At 41.8% G+C, this 16,880-nt stretch overlaps 1 protein-coding gene across 12 annotated transcripts in view; it reads left to right on the top strand.

Annotated features, from left to right (window-relative positions):
- The first annotated feature begins 7,791 nt into the window (after positions 1–7,791).
- Positions 7,792–16,880, top strand: part of WDR89 (WD repeat domain 89) — a 33,990-nt gene continuing 24,901 nt past the window's right edge. Inside the window, exons 1-6 of one of the 12 annotated variants that reach the window (XM_034768398.1) lie at positions 7,802–7,929; positions 11,877–11,958; positions 12,479–12,526; positions 12,665–12,698; positions 13,011–13,117; positions 15,019–15,091. The gene's annotated coding sequence lies outside the window, so the exon portion shown is untranslated. Of the gene's footprint in view, positions 7,930–10,464; positions 11,959–12,404; positions 12,527–12,664; positions 12,699–13,010; positions 13,118–15,018; positions 15,092–16,880 lie in introns of those variants that run through there. The other 11 variants (XM_034768401.1, XM_034768397.1, XM_034768405.1 and 8 more) reach the window with 11 other exon arrangements.

The following is a 16,880-nucleotide window of genomic DNA, read 5'->3' as shown; positions in this document are numbered from 1 at the left end:
TTGAAAATGTAGAAAAACATCCCCAATATTTAATACATTTTCATTAAAAAAATAGAATACCAATTTATTTTTTAAGTGTGATTAAAACTGATTGATTTTTATTTTTTTAATCACAATTAATTTTTTTAATCATGTGAGTTAACAGATTAAATATATATATTAGGGCTGTTAGTTAAAGTGTGTGTGTGTCTTTTCTGCCAGGTGGAGCCAGCAGCAACAAGGGCTGGGTTCAGTATCTAGGGGTTCCTTTTCAACAATACAACGCAAACTGTCTCGAGCCCCCACCCAGTGACCTGGGACAATTACACACCACCCTTTGGGTGCCTCTAAGAGGCAATGCTTCCCCTCTCACAAGCACAGAGTCTGAGTGTAGCAAAAACTTTTAATAAAAGGAGGGCAGTAACTTAGCATTAATTTGGGAAAACACTGCAACTAGGGTTCATGAGCAAAACACCCACCCCCAAGTAAGTTGGGCAGTGTCCTTTTCCCCTCAGGAAGTCCTTGCCACACCTCTCTGCCAGCCACCCTGCTGGCTGCTTGCTGCACCTCTCCACATGCCACCCACCAAGATGTCTTCAGGGCCCCCAACTTAACACAGTTCTAAGTGATTTCAGCTATTAGCGCGGGAGCCTCACTGCTGGTGCATACTGGGCAGTCTCTTGCAATAGAGACACTGTCCTAAAGTAGGTCTGCTACTTAGACCTAGGTATCAGTGATTTCAGCTCTGCAGTATGTAACAAGGCTCTCAATTGAATCTAAATTAGCTCTTTTATTATACAGTGGAGAGAGGAACAGTCAAATGGTGTTTAAGACCCTTAAACAGGGCCTACACCACCAGATACAAGTACCTACCTATCTACCCCCTAAATTGGGCTTTGGAATGCATGTCCCCTGCTTAGTGAGTACCATTCAGTTGAGGGTGGGTCCCTCCATTGGGGTATGCCACGTACAGTTCTGCTGCCCTCGGTTCACACAACAAGGATAACAACCCTTTATTACTCCTACCTCAATAACAAGGAGACTGGGGATCCAACACCAGCCACAAGAGATCATTTGGGCAATAAATCTGATCATGCTGAGCACCTAGGCAGGGTGGGTGTACCCATGCAAACGAGATCAGCTCCTGAAGTCTATTTCCACAGCTCACCACTAAATGTCAGGGGAGAGCTCATTCAGACTCTGCTTGCATCTATCTGTAGTAACCTCATGTTTTAGAAAATAAACCACCACCAACTGATTAATTATGGTCCAATGATTACTAAGTATTTTTGTTGTTGATTTAAACTAAACTGACTTAGTTATGACTAAAAACTACAACTGTTTTTTTTTTTAGTTTGTGTAACTGAAATTGTCACTGACTTTATTTTAAGAACTAAAAATATTTATTTAGGGCTGAGGCTGTGATATGCCAAAATTCAGTATGTTAAATGTTTTAAGAGTTGAAAATGCAACTGTTGCCAATATCTTTGGTATAGTGGTAAGAGCACAAACAGTACCAATTTAGTATGCAGACTGGTGGGTGCCATCCCAGTTATGTTATAGCAACAGCTGCTGCTGAGTTGTCCTCATTACTGTATCACTATCGTGTCTAGACTTCAAGCTGACTAACCTCATTAATACAGAGTTGAAGGAAAAATATAAAATTATTATAATTAGGTTTGGCTCCTTGCTTCAATTCTTTCCATTGACAGGCCTGTCTGGACACAGCTCCCACCCCTTGCTAGTCACTGCAAATGCTTATTTCACAATCAGCATTTGATACGACACTGTTAGTGGATGCATTGTTTATAATAATATAGCAATTCTGAGACTGTAACTAACTGGTCCAAATACACAATGCTTTTCTCATATTAATTTGAAATTGTGAAGCCCACTCATGACAGATGCTAATATTCTCAGTGGCTGTTGATTTCAAGGGGATCAGGCCCCAGGTCAATAAATAAAAATTATAACCTCCCCAACAAAAGTGCAATTTAAAACTCAGTCCACTTAATAACTGATAATTCTATGAGAGAGGCAGAATAATTTCTCAGCAGATAAGATGTCAACTCTGTCTTCTTCGTAGGTGCCTCAAGTGGCATGTGACCAAGATTCATCACCAAATTTGGACCACGGGTTGGATCATTAGCTTCCCTGGCCTGGGCACTGACAGGGAGTATGATGTGAATGCTGATCCAGCTACTTTGTAATAATTTATGAATAATGAATGACCTAGTTATTGAGAATATTTATTATATGAACATGTTGGTTTTGTAATGGGGGGGGTTTGTCTGGACAAACAAGCAGGAAGAAAAACAGCTCAAGACAAGCCCCTCCTTAGTCAACACGAATGGGTTGTTAAACAACATTGGATAGGAAAAGACTCAGCAACAAAAGATGATCAGAAGGACTAGTGCAGTTTAAAAAGGGACTCTTGGGAGAGAGGATGGTAGTTGCTGGGATAGCTGTGCTGGGAAATCAAACTAACACACAGACACCCTGTCTGTTTTATCATCAAATGGGAAGCCTTCAATAAGAAAGACGTGTTTAGACACTTTGTTTTGAAAATCCTTTTTCTCTTAGGCTTTGTTCCTACTGTGGGAATAAACAATGCTTTAGTTTTAAGAAAGCTGACTGGCAACTGTATGTAACACTGGTCACATATTGCTGAAGGGAAGAACTGTAGATGCCAAACCCAGTTGGACCTGCTGGATAGGCATGGTAGATATAGAAGGTACTGTAGCCCACCAGATCCCACTCTAAGAATGGCAGAACTGTGGAATTCCACCCCAGAGGAGGTAAATGCATGAGACCTAACCTCTGAGGGGGTGCACTCAGAGACCAAAATGGGGACAGAGGTGCAGTAGCCCTATCACTATGACATGTGTTATTCTATACAAAGCACACAGGATCTTTTATAGGGGAGAAGGCAAAAACGCTGCATTTATTGAGAATACAGCAGTTAGCATATGCTTTCCACACACACACCCCCCGCCAGTTGATGTTTATAGTTACCAATCCAGAATCTGGATCAATCTAGTGGCCAGCCAGATTGGTCACAGAGGGAAGCCACGCTCTGACAGTTGGGGACCGATGCTCCTGGAGTGTGAGCAGACGAACCCAAAGTTTTCGTGCCATGTTTTAAAGTCTTCAAAATTATGTCATCTAGCAATCTATACATAGACTTTAGAGTATTTTGCCACTGATTTCAATGCAGCCAGGATTTCACTCAGTCTTCTAGTTGCTGCAAAATTAATTACTTAGGCCCTGATCCTGCAATCAGAATCAGGCAGGCAGACTCTTGCACCTGTGCAGCGTCCTATTGACTTCAATGGGAGTCCACCGACCTAGATTGGATTTGCAGGCCCTTAAACAGTGTATGTCTGTTTCCACAGCATTTTTATATTATTCTGGAAAAATTCTTCTTGCCCACTCACCTAAAATTAGTAAAACATCATTAGCATTTCATGATCAATCATAGTCAAAAGGCAGCAGAGTACATTTTGTGTTTGAGCTTGTACATTTTTATAGCTATTTTGAAAGGCTGTTATATCACTGTAGAACTAAGCATGTGATTTAGGTCTTTATTATGGCTGTACTGTGTTTATACATTATATACTATTAGATTTTAAATGCACAACTCAGGAAAAAAAATCTGACCCATGAAACAACTGTTACAGAACAAAAAATACACACACACAGACTAATTCAGGGTGTGGGGTTTTGTCTTCTGTGTCACTACTAAAAGTGATGTCTGCATGGTGTGACAAAGTTCTGTCCTTGACTCCATGGGTCCTGCATTTCCTGACAGATTTTTGCTAGCCTTAGAGGCTCACTGTGACCCTTCACATAGCCCTTCTCTCTAGAGGCAAGGGTCACAGTCTACTGAGCCATTTTCATCATAAGCCAGCAAGGGAGGTGAGGAGAAACAACCCTCCCTCACACAGGCTCTGTTGTCTCCCAGTATCAGTGATTAATCAGGGAGGGGGGGGGAAGCCCAGGCCCAACCTCTACTCCAGGCTCCAGCCCAGGGACCCTAAACTTAGCAGCTATGAAAGCTGACTTTTTGGAAATAGGGCACGTACAATTCAATGGGCTACTTCCCCACAGCAGCCCCCACTCAATATCTTCTTCACAATTACCTTAGGGCCTTCTTCCTTGCACATGATATAGCATCATACTACTTCATTCCTCCAACAACACCACTCCCTCCTATAGCTCCTGGCACCCACACCACACTGACTAACTGGGAGGCTTTTAACTAGCTCCAGACAGTCCTTAATTGGCTTCAGGTGTCCCAATCAATCTAGCTGTCTCTCCTGCCTTCTAGAAGGATCTTAATTGGACCCAGGTGTCTTGATTAACCTGGAGCAACTGCCATTTGGTTACCATGGTACCAGGGATTTGTTTAGCCTGGGGCTAACATACCTGTTCCTCACGACTTTACTGTAGCCATCTGGCCTTGCCCCATCACAATGGATAGCAGGCTTCTGTACTCAAGTAAGCTATTTGTCAGTAACTTGTCATGAATGTAGAAAGCTATACCAAATATATTACACTAATAAGAAACCAATTAGAAATAAATTTATCTCTATTGAAATCTTGGTTCACAGAATATCAGCATTGTTGTGAATTACAAAGAAAGTTGACTGACTGTTTCTCACAATATTACAGGATGTTCCTAAATAAGAATGCACTAATCAAAACAAATTATAATGCTGCCAGAATAACTTAAATAACAAAGTAACTGCACTGTAATGTGAAATGGGTAGATTAATGGTCATACTGCAGCATGAATAAAAGTTTACATTTATTAACATTAAGTATCTCCAGCTCCAGCTACTCAGGGTACACAAAAATTAAGCTTTGCTTTACAGTGACAGATAATTGAAATGTCAGTACGCTGGCCTTCTGATATCAACTTCTGCTTACCCTATGTGACCAGGGTTGTTTAAAAAAAAAAAAAATCTTATCAAGACTGAAGAACAAGTCATGTGTTTACTATGCGTGGTTCTACAGTTATTACCCATGTGACTTGACCATATTATTGGCTTTAGCTTAAGTCCTTGTTTTACATGTCAGAAAAACACTAAAATGTACACAGTCAGCTCAAATGTGACTCAAAAGTTTTGGGTGTGTGCATGTGTTTTAAAAAAATGGCAGTGGCAACTAAATTAATGGAAATGTTTCTATACTGTTTTAAAAAATCCTGCTGCAAACACTTTTATTTTAAAAATAAATTTTCACTTGCAATATTTGTAACCCATATTTAACACCATTCAGTTATTGCAAAAGAACTTGAAACTGACTAGAAATAAGTTATAAAATCAAAGGTTAGTCATTTCCACTCATCTGTTTTGGGGAAAAAATGTAAATTAAAAACTTTAATGCTAAAAGATAAGTTTGATTTTTAAAATTCTTTCAATTTCTATAAGCTTAGGTATTTGTAAAAATAAATAAGGAGAATTACTTAATTATACTAATATAATTTGTATATGTAAGGCTGTTTTTGTTCTTCTGGCTTTTCTGAGTTTTAAACTCATTTATCTTTTCCACTTTTTTATTACTGGAATGTTTATATTTAACCCCACCCCCCCCATTTGGATAAATGTAATAACAAAAAGTTATAGGAAATACTGACCTACAGCTATTTGATTTTTGGGGTGGGGTGGGGTTAATATTTGTCTTAGGCTATCCTTAAGCGTAGACTGACTATCTCCTCTCTATCCACCATGTACTCTCCTTTTCCTTCTGCTCCTACCTTCCTACTTGGATTTCCTAAGTAGTATCCCTGTGATTTCTCAAGCCTGCATGGTTCTGTGTGTCACACATGTTGTAGATCCTGATCCTATAAGAACTTCTACATCTCTGGTTCCTAAAATCTATAATCCCACTGATTTTAAGTTTCTATGCTCACTACTGGCATATTATGATTTTTGTTGATGCTGTCTGTTGCCTCGATCCCATACATCTATAAAGGAAAACTTAGTCCCCACTTAAAATCTAGATCAGATACAAATGAAGAGTGCAAATTAAATGAACCACTATTTTAAAAATTCTTAATTTAATGCACAGAGATTCTGTGCCCTACTTTGTAATTGTTGCTGTATTTTCAACTACAAACACTGAAAAATCAGCACCTGCACCCTAATCCCCTGCCCCAGCCCAGTGAAAGCGAGGGTGGGGGAGAGTGAGCCACTGAGGGAGGGGAATGTAGTGAGCGGGGGCAGGGCTTTGGGGAAGGGGCAGTGCTAGGGTGTTCGGCTTTGTGCGATTAGAAAGTTGGCAACCCTAGGCGCATTGCCATGAAGAGCAACGGGCCTAAGGCCACCATGTACAAAACAGGTGCAGTGCTATGAACAGTCATGGACCACAGGCATGTGGCGCTGGGACAGTGACAAACCACCACTTACAGCTAGCGTTGCCAACTTTCTACTGCACAAAACCGAACACCCTTGTCCTGCTCTCCCTCCGAGGCCCCACCCATGCCCCGCCCCTGCTTTGAGGTCCCACCCCCTGCTCACTCCATTCCCCCCCTCCCTCTGTCACTCACTCTCCCCACCCTCACTTGCTCATTTTCACTGGACTGGCTCGGGGCTGGGGTATGGGAGGAGGTGAGGGCTCTGGCTGAGAGTGCGGGCTCTGGAGTGGAGCCATAAATGAGGAGTTCAGAGTGCGGGAGGGGGCTCCAGGCTGAGACAGTTGGTAGGGATGCGAGAGGAGGTGAGGGCTCCGGCTGGGGGTGTGGGCTCTGGGGTGGGGTCAGGGATGAGGGATTTGAGGTGCAGGAGGGGGCTACGGATTAGGGCGGCTCAGGGCTGGGACACTGGCTTGGGACACTGGCTTACATCGGGTGGCTCCCGGTCAGCAGTGCTGCAGGGTTAAAGCAGGTTTCCTGCCTGTCCTGGTTCCACGCTGTGCCCTGGAAGCGGCCAGCAGCAGGTCCGGCTCCTAGGTGGTGGGACCAGGAGACTCCGTGCGCTGCTCTTGCCTGCAGGCACTGCCCCCCCCCCCCCAGCTTCCATTGGCCAAGTTTCCCGGCCAATGGGAGTGTGGAGCTGGTGCTTGGGGCAGGGACAGCACGCGGAGCCCCGTGGCTACCCGGTCTAGGAGCTGGATCTGCTGGCTGCTTCAGGGGCGCAGCGCGGTGCCTTAGCGCTGCCGACCGGACTTTTAACGGCCTGGTTGGCAGTGCTGACCGGAGCCGCCAGGGTCCCTTTTCAACCAGGCCACGCCTGGTAACCCTAACCGCGCCCCGCGGCGTAGGTGGGGCCGGGCAGTGTCGCAGCATAGCACTGCAGCCCTGGTCTGTACAGGCTGGCTTTGGGCCCACTGCGCTTCATGGCACTGCCCACCTGGGCCTGTCTGTGGTGTCCCGTGACTGACCCACACCCGGGCTGGCGGGGGGGGCAGTGACCTGGGACTGTTCGTAGCACCGCCCCCAAGGGCCTGCGTCTCCCGGACACCCTCTGAGCCGGGGAGCCGGTTTATCCGGGCCAAGGCCCGGCCCATAGGGGTGACCCCCTACGTTCCGGGTACCCCGCTATGGGGGAGGGGTGACCCCTACGTGCCAGGCCGCCCCGCCCACAGCCCAGTGAGCCTCCCCCCGCCCCCCCTTCCGGACCAATCCCTCTGCCCGCGTTCCCGAGCTGGTACCCAATCGTGAGAGCCGAGCTGGCCCGACACTCCGCGCAGAAGCGGCCAATGGCCGGCTGGGCTGGGCTGGGCGGGGCGGGACTGAGGGCAGCAGCCGGGTAGGGTGAGCGGCGGTTGAGGACGGGGTTTGGGTGCGGCGTACAGCGTGCGCGTGTCTATCGGGGGCCAGGGAGGCAGGCAGGCAGGCGGCTCAAGGTGACGTTATGTCCCCGTGCCGGGCCCGGCGCACGTGGGTGCGAGCGGGCCGGGAAGGGCGGGGAGAGGAGGAAGAGGCAGCCGCAGGGAGTAGAACTGGTGTGTGAGAGGAGCGGCCGGGGAACAGTTCGGGGGGAGGACCATTGCGGGGAGTCAAAGGGCGTAGGGCTCTGGGGCAGAGTCTGTGTGGGGGGAGGGATGCTGGGGCAGGATCTCTGGGGTGGTGGGGCAGGGTCTGTGTGTGGGGGGGAGGGGTTCCGGGGCAGGGTCTGTGTGTGTGTGTGTGTGTGTGGTGGGCTTCTGGGGCAGGGTTTGTGTGTGGGGGAGGGGTTCCGGGGCAGGGTTTGTGTGTGGGGGACGGGTTCTGGGGCAGGGTCTGTGGGGAGGGGGGGAGGGAGAAGTGGGGGTGGTTGTACAGTGTGTTTCATGACCCTAGCAGTAAAAGACCATACTGATTGCCTGCACACTGGATGGTGCCCAGCTTGTGCTGACATCTTGGCTTATGTTGAGTAGTCCTTGGTGGTTCTATTCTCTCATCAGATGTAAATTACTGATATTACACATCTCTGTGTACAGCATACCCTTTTTGATGTTCCCTAGAAAGCCCCATGAGGAAAATACCTTGATTGCAACATGTACCAGTTGGAGCTCAAGATTTTCTCACATATGCATAGACATTGGCCAACTTCTTGGTATCTTCCATATCCTGTTTGGTACAAGAATAGGATTTTATGAGATTTTATTCCTGGCAGTTATTGAGGAATACATTTAGTCTCAGAGCTGTCCTGCTGAGGCTGCTCCTTGAAAAAGAAAGACGATCCTGATCACCAACATCTTCACCTCTTGTCTTTCCGCCAAACTAAGTTGAAACGGTTCTTATTTCTTTGGTTATAATAGCATCCATGTTGCTGATAATACACCAATAAAAATATGCTTCCTTTTATTCTCTCATATCTTCAAGATCCGTATATATTGAAGTGGGAGAAAACCATGATTTAACTCTACAGTACCACCAGTATCAAAACTTTCTTGTACAGTGTTCTGTTCCAAATTTCAGAAATGGCACAAAATAGAAACACCTTGAGCACTCGAACTTTTAGTTTCCAAATGAATGTAGAAGGAGTAGCCCCTACTGCTGTTAATGGGGTTTTGAGAATTTTTTAAAATGGTGATTATGGTTTGACATACTATAGCTGTACATACGTATGTATCATACTGCTCTGACAAAGCATGAAGCAAATATGAAGCAAAGGCAGAATTGGCCTTAAATATGCTGTCCTATATATGAATGTAGGCTTTGGTGTATTTTATTCCCCTTGGCCCATTACTTCTGTAATTTCTTCCTCTAAGAGTCTCTCTGTTTTTTGCACAGTTATATGTAGTGAGTTTCTTTAGCAATGCAAATAATATTTCACAAATATTTCTCATGTACATTTATTCTGAGTGTAGCAGTGCATCAAAGGAGATGGCACAAAGGATTCTGGGGCATGATCAGTTTCTAGATGGTAAACTCTTCAGAGAAAGAACTGTCTTCTTGTTTTCTCTGGTGCTCATCACTGTAGTAGCTGATAATGCTTCACAAACATGAATTAATTTCTTTACAATATCCATGTGAAATAAGGTGGTATGTATTTATTATCCCCATTTTACACATGGGGAGTGAAGTCCAAAATTGTCAAGGGTGATAAGTTTTATAGGCCTTGATATGTTCAGACCACAGGTCCCATTGAGTTGCAATTGAGAATGCTAAGCACTTCTGCAAATCAATCCCCAGGTATCTCATATTGGGTATGCAGAAAACGAGGAACACAGTTAATGGCCACCTGTGAAAATTTTGGTTTATGTGACTTGCCCAGAATCTCACAGCTCACATGATAGAGGCAGGGATAGAATCCAGTTCTCCAGAGTGGTGGTTAAGGCAGCTGAAACAACACCTTCATTTTTCTTTTTTGAATCCCCTGCCTCATTTGCTGCATAACTTCCTACTTCTGTAATAGATGAGGTAGAGGGTCCTACAGATAAGTCGTCTTCATTATACAATCCTGGTTCATTCCCTGAGTACTGTCCATCCTGTGCATTGAATGAGATGGGGTCTGTCACACCACTTCAGTTATCCTTCACCAGCATTGTGTTTTATTGTGGTGGTCAAGCAGGTCACCACCTGTAGTACTATTTACGTATATTTACCCTGCCCCAGCCATCTCCCCGATTTACTTCTGGGGATGGGAACAGGACTAGCAACAGCCAGTTCTGACTCTCTCTGCCTTCCTCGGGCTCTCTGCTCTCCCCTGAGCTTTCTTCCTCTCAATTTATATACTCCAGCTGCTAGGGTTGCTTCCCTCTCAAATTATCCCCTCAGCCATAGCTCTATTCACTTCATTGGTCTCAATAAACATATATTGGTGGGGAGTTGAGTCTCAAATTGAGTCAGCTCCTGACTCAGTACGTACTTTCCAAAGGACCCTGTAACAGTATGATCATGTAATTAAAGACTGTCATAATGCCTAAGCAAAAGGGGGCCAAATTAACTTCGTGCAGGGAACCTTAATTCTGGCATTTCCTCACTTTTGAGTGTTCAATTTTGCAATCTTAATATTCTTTTAATATATATAAAAAAATACAAATTTCCTAAGTTTTAAAGAAAGCAAACTGAAAAAACCCAGAAACCCTATTGACCACTACATGGGTCATGAGTAGAATTGGAATCTTTAGACTCCCCAGCATAGACCTCTTGCCACTTGAGCTAACTAACTGTAGCGGTAATAGGCTGTTGTCCTCTGTGACCTAGCCAGTAGAGATTGATGAAAGACATACTTTCTTAGCCTGTTTCACAGCTGTTTGCTACACATAAAGAGGAATGATGATTCTCAGGAATTCTGAGTTCAATTCAAAGTTCAGGAAGAGAGTGTTGATCTTTTTAATATCCTGTGTTTCCAGTGTCAAAAACCGAGGTGAGGTTGAATTAAGCTAATCATTTACTGTTTCCACGTGTCAGATGTAGAGAAAGTAACATTAATGAATCGTCAGAGTAAGAGGGTGTTAGGTTATAAAATGCTTATCAGCAATTTATCTTTAAGAATTTAGTTTTAATCTTAGATTTTTATTTTGTCATTTGACTTTCAACATATAGCACTTGTAGTTAATTTTTGTGGCCCATATTCAAGAAACATTCTTATCCACAAAATCACTTAAGCACCTGTTTAATTTGAGTTCAGACACAAGTGCTTTCATGAACTGGGTCCTATAATTGGATATATACCTTATATTGCAATAGAAATATCATGGAAGCTAGTTAAGTGACATGGCATTTTAATGCACTAGCCTTTAATTTTTTTAGACATTAGTTTGATCACCAGGAAAACCAATTCTTCAGGGACAGTTTTCCACATCACTAAACATAACTTGAAGTCTTCTCAAAACAGATGAATACTGGAATAGCTTGGATGCACTGTGGTGCTGTCGAAACAACGTGGCCCATGTAAAATTTTGTCCAGGAACTGCATGTGCTTTGTTTGGTTCTAGCCAATGCTGTTAGTATCTCTTTCAGTGACACTAAAATGCACTAAACTAAACAATCTTATGCAATGTCTGGTTATTACTATGCCGTCATTGTTTGAATGACTGTAGTCATAGTTTAGGGTTTGGGGTTCAGTTACTATTTGGAATAAACTCTTATTTGTAAATGTGGGAGATCTATATTTTATTTTTGTTTTACTTAGATTGTATTTTACTGTAATCTGCTGTTGCTTCTGCTTGGTTCTGTAGTGAAGTACCATAGGATCTCAGCTACCCGAACACTAGAATTATTCATATAATTGGGAGTCAATTTAAAGAAAAATACTGTAACAAAATGTTCAATAAAGGCTCCTGTTCTCCATCATTTGCTGAAACCATTCATGGTTTATTTTTTATTTGGCCTCAGCAGCACTTTGCATTGATATGCAAAGTCTTAAAGTTTTCTTTTATACTTCTGTAGTGTCTGTAATTGTGAACACACATCTCCTTCCCTCATACAGCCAGAACTATCACACTCTTCTTGTTTCCAGATCTGTCCGTTATTGCCAAAATCTCCTGCATGGCTTTTCAACAAGAATTAATAAATACAAAGGAATAAGTGCCTTATAATTGGTAAGCAATTAACAAATTGGCAAAGTGACCTCATAAAGTCATAGTAATGTTCCTTTCAGGCCTTAGAATCTATCGTCCACTCTGACCTTCTGTATAACACATGCCATAGAGCGTCCCAAAAATAATCCTTAGTGTCTATTTTTTAGAAAAACATCCATTCTTGATTTAAAAATTGGCAGTGATGGAGAATCCACCACGGTCCTGTTGGAAACTGTACTCTCATCCTTAAACATTTACACCTTATTTCCACTCTGAATGTGTCTAGCTTGAACTTCCAACCATTGGATTGTGTTATAACTTTCTCTGCTAGATTGAAGAGCCCATTATTAAATATTTTTTCATCATGTAAATATTTGTAGATTGTAATCAAGTCACCCCCTCAACCTTTTCTTTGTTAGACTCAAGGAGCTCAATCTATTTAGCTCTATAAGGTATGTTTTCTAATCCATTAATCATTCTTGTGGCTCTTCTCTGAACCTTCTGCAAGTTATAAACATCCTTTTTGAATTGTATGTTCTAGGCTGGACACAGTTTTACAGCAGTGGTCTCACCAGTGCCAACTACGGAGGTAAAATAACCACTCTACTCCTACTCAGAATTCCCCAGTTTATGCATCCCGGGATTGCATTAGCTCTTTTGGCCATAGTGTCACACTTGGAGCTGATGTTCAGCTGATTATCCATCACAACCCCCAAATCTTTTTCAGAGTCACTGCTTCCCAGAATAGAGACCCCCATCCTGTAAGTATGGCCTATACTCTTTGTTCCTAGATGTATACATTTACATTTACAATATTAAAACACATATTGTTTGCTTGTGCCCAGTTTACCAAGCAATCCAGATCACTCTGTATCAGTCACCTGTCCTCTTCATTATTTACCTCTCCCTAATAAACTAAAATTGGCAAATTGTTTGCTAGACAGGGAGATAGGCAGATTCAGATACTGGTGATTTTGGATAATCGGGGAGCCTAATCTAATAAGCATATAATTATGTCTGTTGCTATGGCAGTGATGGAGATAGTAGAAATTAGCATTATGATTTTCTTACAGGATCCGAAAGGACAAAACAGATGAGTTATGAAAGCAGTAATACTTGTTCAATAAACACAAGTCTATTACTAGCAAACCCGATAAAAATTCTGCAAAACTTGTATTAGGTAAGTGGATTTGTTTTAGTTTATGTAGTTTCCACACTTAGGGCTTGTCTATACTTATGCGCTGGTTCGGTGGCAGGCAATTGAACTTCTGGGTTCGATTTATCGCGTCTTGTCTGGATGCGATAAATCGAACCCAGAAGTCCTCCTCGTCGTCTTCGGTAATCCTGCTCGGCACGAGGAGTACGCGGAGTCGACAGGGGAGCCTGCCTGCCGCGTCTGGACCGCGGTAAGTTCGAGCTAAGGTACGTCGACTTCAGCTATGTTATTCACGTAGCTGAAGTTGCGTACCTTAGTTCGAATTGGGGGGTTAGTGTAGACCAGGCCTTAGTGTACTGTATGCACCAACCCCACAGGGAAAACAATGGATTTAAGACAAAATTAGTTGAGCAGCTGAACAGATAGGGTGCATGTTACATAATTGCATCATGCTTTGGGAACTCTGTTGGGGCCCAAAATGCTAGTACTATATTAATTTGAGAAGGGGTAGTATCTCAGCATGGCATTTGTTGTGGAGCCTGGTGTGGACTTTGACGCTTGCTGGATGTTTGAAGTGCAAACACAGGTGTGTGTTGTGTGACAAGTGACTTGACTTCTGTGTTTGGAGACAGCAACACCTCTTCTCAGATTTGGAATCGTTGTCTTGATAACGTCAACCCTAAATGTTCACAAATCTTGATTCAGGTCCTCCAAAAAAGCATGAGATTAGCTTAAAAATCACAAGATTTAAAAAAAAAATGTTGGGCTGTTTATTTGCGTTCCAATTTCCTAACTTGATATACTGGGGTCATGTTTTCAAGCTTTGTGTCACAACAGTGAGGGCCAGAAACTTACTTTTTTAATGAAAGCTGAGATTCTCATGTAATCATTTGATTCCAAGAATTGAGTCTCTAAGAAAAACAATAAATATGGTGAGATTCGTGATGAAATTGTGAGAGTTGGCAACACTGTTGTCAGAAATGTTTAAGACTTCTTTTAAGTCTTTATTGTAATGCCAAAAACAGAAGATAATTTTTCATTTACCAAATACAGTAATGTGTGCTAGTAAGATAATGAGATTAGAATTGCATGATTGTCCACAGGTAGTTCTTCACATGTTCTTGTAATAATTAGATAATTCCTCATTACTTCTATCAAATTACTGTATTAAACTTCTTTAAAAGCTTTGATTCTCTAGTTTCATGAAGATGGTATTTCAAATATTCATTGACTGATGGTCAGTTAGTGACCCCAAGTGGATTTATTAGGGAATAGCATGTTCCGTTGATGAGACATCTGTTAGCGCATGTAATGAAGGCATCAGTGGGAATCCTAGAATATCAGGGTTGGAAGGGACCTCAGGAGGTCATCTAGTCCAACCCCCTGCTCAAAGCAGGACCAATCCCCAACTAAATCATCCCAGCCAGGGCTTTGTCAAGCCTAACTGGAACTCCAGTTCCAGTTAAGGTTGAATTGAGATGTACACTTAGTTCAGGACTAAAATCCTTCTGTTTCACACTTTAGTGAGTAAAAATAGTCTCAAAATTTGGCAGAGGACAGTTGAATTTTCTGTATAATATTTTTAAGAAAACTTTGCAGAAAAGACATTTAATAATGCTCTCTTTTTTTCAAATTTTGTCCTGACAATTTTGCAGGCTTTTGGGGGTGTGGGAGGCAGGCAAAGGCGTCATATAGGGAGGGCAGGAGGGGCACCTATCCCCCCCCCCCGCCATGTTTCATACCACATTATAATTTTATGAACAATACACACATTTAAAATGTGAAGTTTAGGCAGTCACATTCTTTTTGCTGATTTCCCTAGCCTGTTCCTACAAATCCCATAATCCCTAGCCACCACCTGTTGGTGCTCCTCACTTCAGCAGGAAGTTTATTAGCTCACTGTGCCAATTCTTGTGTTGAAACAGTCCCGTGTCTACACACACACTGATGGAGGTTGGAAGAATTCTGCTTTTTAGACATGGTGTTCTGTCCTCTCTGGTAAGTATGTGTTGTTTTTTTGTTGTTGTTGTTTTTTTAATAACGATGTGTCATTATTTGGTCTCTTATTTTACTTTGATTAAAAAAAATCCATTTAAGTTGCTTACATCATATTCACTTGATTCTTTAGTCCATCACTTCAGTATTCACTGAAGTTCACAAACAGGCTTCTGGCAGAGTCTGCTTCATTTTATAACGCAATATCTTGTTTATTTGAATTACATAAGAGAATAAAAGTAAGTAAACTCTGAACTCATAATGTTCCTATGTCACTATGTAAGAACTCAGGTTCTTACAAAGTAAACTTGTTGCCCTGACAGCCTGAAAACATACACAATAATAGGCCAGAGATTTTAAAAAATTATTATTATAGTTTTTAACTAGTTTAGGGGATTTTGTTGTTGTTGTCACTTCTTGGCACTTCCTGTCAAAAGATGCAATGCACATATATTCTCTGTAATTTTATTCTTTCAAAGTTCAAGGATTACAGTACTGTTCTAGTTTTTTTTTACTGGTCTATGTATTTTTTAATTTTCTCTTATACTTAAATTTAATTCTTTGAGTAGCGAGTTCTAAAATGTCTAACCTGCCCTGGCTGAAGTAATTATCATTATTACTTTTATTACCATCTTCTGCTTTGTCATTTATTATTTAAAGTGATACAATCAAATAGTAGTAGCCTTCTAGAATGTAAACTTAGCTTGTACTCACCTTAGGCATGCCAATTTCAAGAAAAAAAAAATAAAGCAACTATTTAATATTGAGTGTCATTAACATTAGCGAAATACCTACGTTTAGACACTGTGCAGATGAAGGTCGCTTATTTTCAAATTGTATTTTTAATTATATCTGTAAAATAACTTAACATTTGAAAGAGAGAAATACGGTTCCAAGTCTGATACTATAGTAACGATGGAGTCAAGTGTTAGTGAGTCATGTACATGATTGTGACTGATAAATGTAAATGCCAAAATAAATAGAAAAATAAATCCCCATTCTTAATAAAAGAGAAAATAAAACTTAATTATGTATGTTAAAATTAAGTAAAGACCGTTTTAGTGGAGTGAAAAACAATTGACTAAAATAGAGTAGATCAGAGGTTCTCAAACTGTGGGTTGGGACCCCAAAGTTGGTCACAACTCCATTTTAATGGGATCGCCAGAGATGGTGTTAGACTTGCTGAGGTCCAGGGCCGAAGCCTGAGCCTTACTACTCAGTGCCGAAGCCAAAGCCTGAAAAAAGTAAAAAACAAACAAACAAACAAAAAAAACCTTTTATTTTTGTTTCATGTGGTTTTGTTTCATTAATTGCACAAGTATTCACTGCCTCATTGAAAGGCATTGCTGTGTTGCCTTTAAATAATATTTAATACAAATATAGTAATAAAATAAAATCTACACTATTATATTTTATTTTTGTGTTTAAAAGTTGATTTAAAAAAAATAATCTCGTGTACAATGGCACCTGTACCACCAGGGCAGAGGAATATTTTATCATTTTTTTTTTAAAAAAGAAAGGCCCCTGACCATGAAAACTGTGACAATGAAGAACCATCCTTGAAAATGAACTGTGCATATGCTTCCTCAAGTAACATTGTCCTGCAGTCAACACAGAAAAACAAACAGGATAATGATCCTTGTGCCAGTATATCAATGGCCACCAACTACATATCTAAGGATGTCCTGTGTGCTCTGACATCACCAGCGGGGGCAGAAGGTTTTGTTCATGACAGGAAAAACATCATCTCCACAGCTTATTTCATTGCACAAAGAGGAACAACCAATACAGC

The sequence above is a fragment of the Trachemys scripta genome, chromosome 4 (genome assembly GCF_013100865.1).
Source record: "Trachemys scripta elegans isolate TJP31775 chromosome 4, CAS_Tse_1.0, whole genome shotgun sequence".
NCBI lineage: Eukaryota > Metazoa > Chordata > Testudines > Emydidae > Trachemys > Trachemys scripta.
This window is presented reverse-complemented; position numbering and strand designations above follow the sequence as displayed.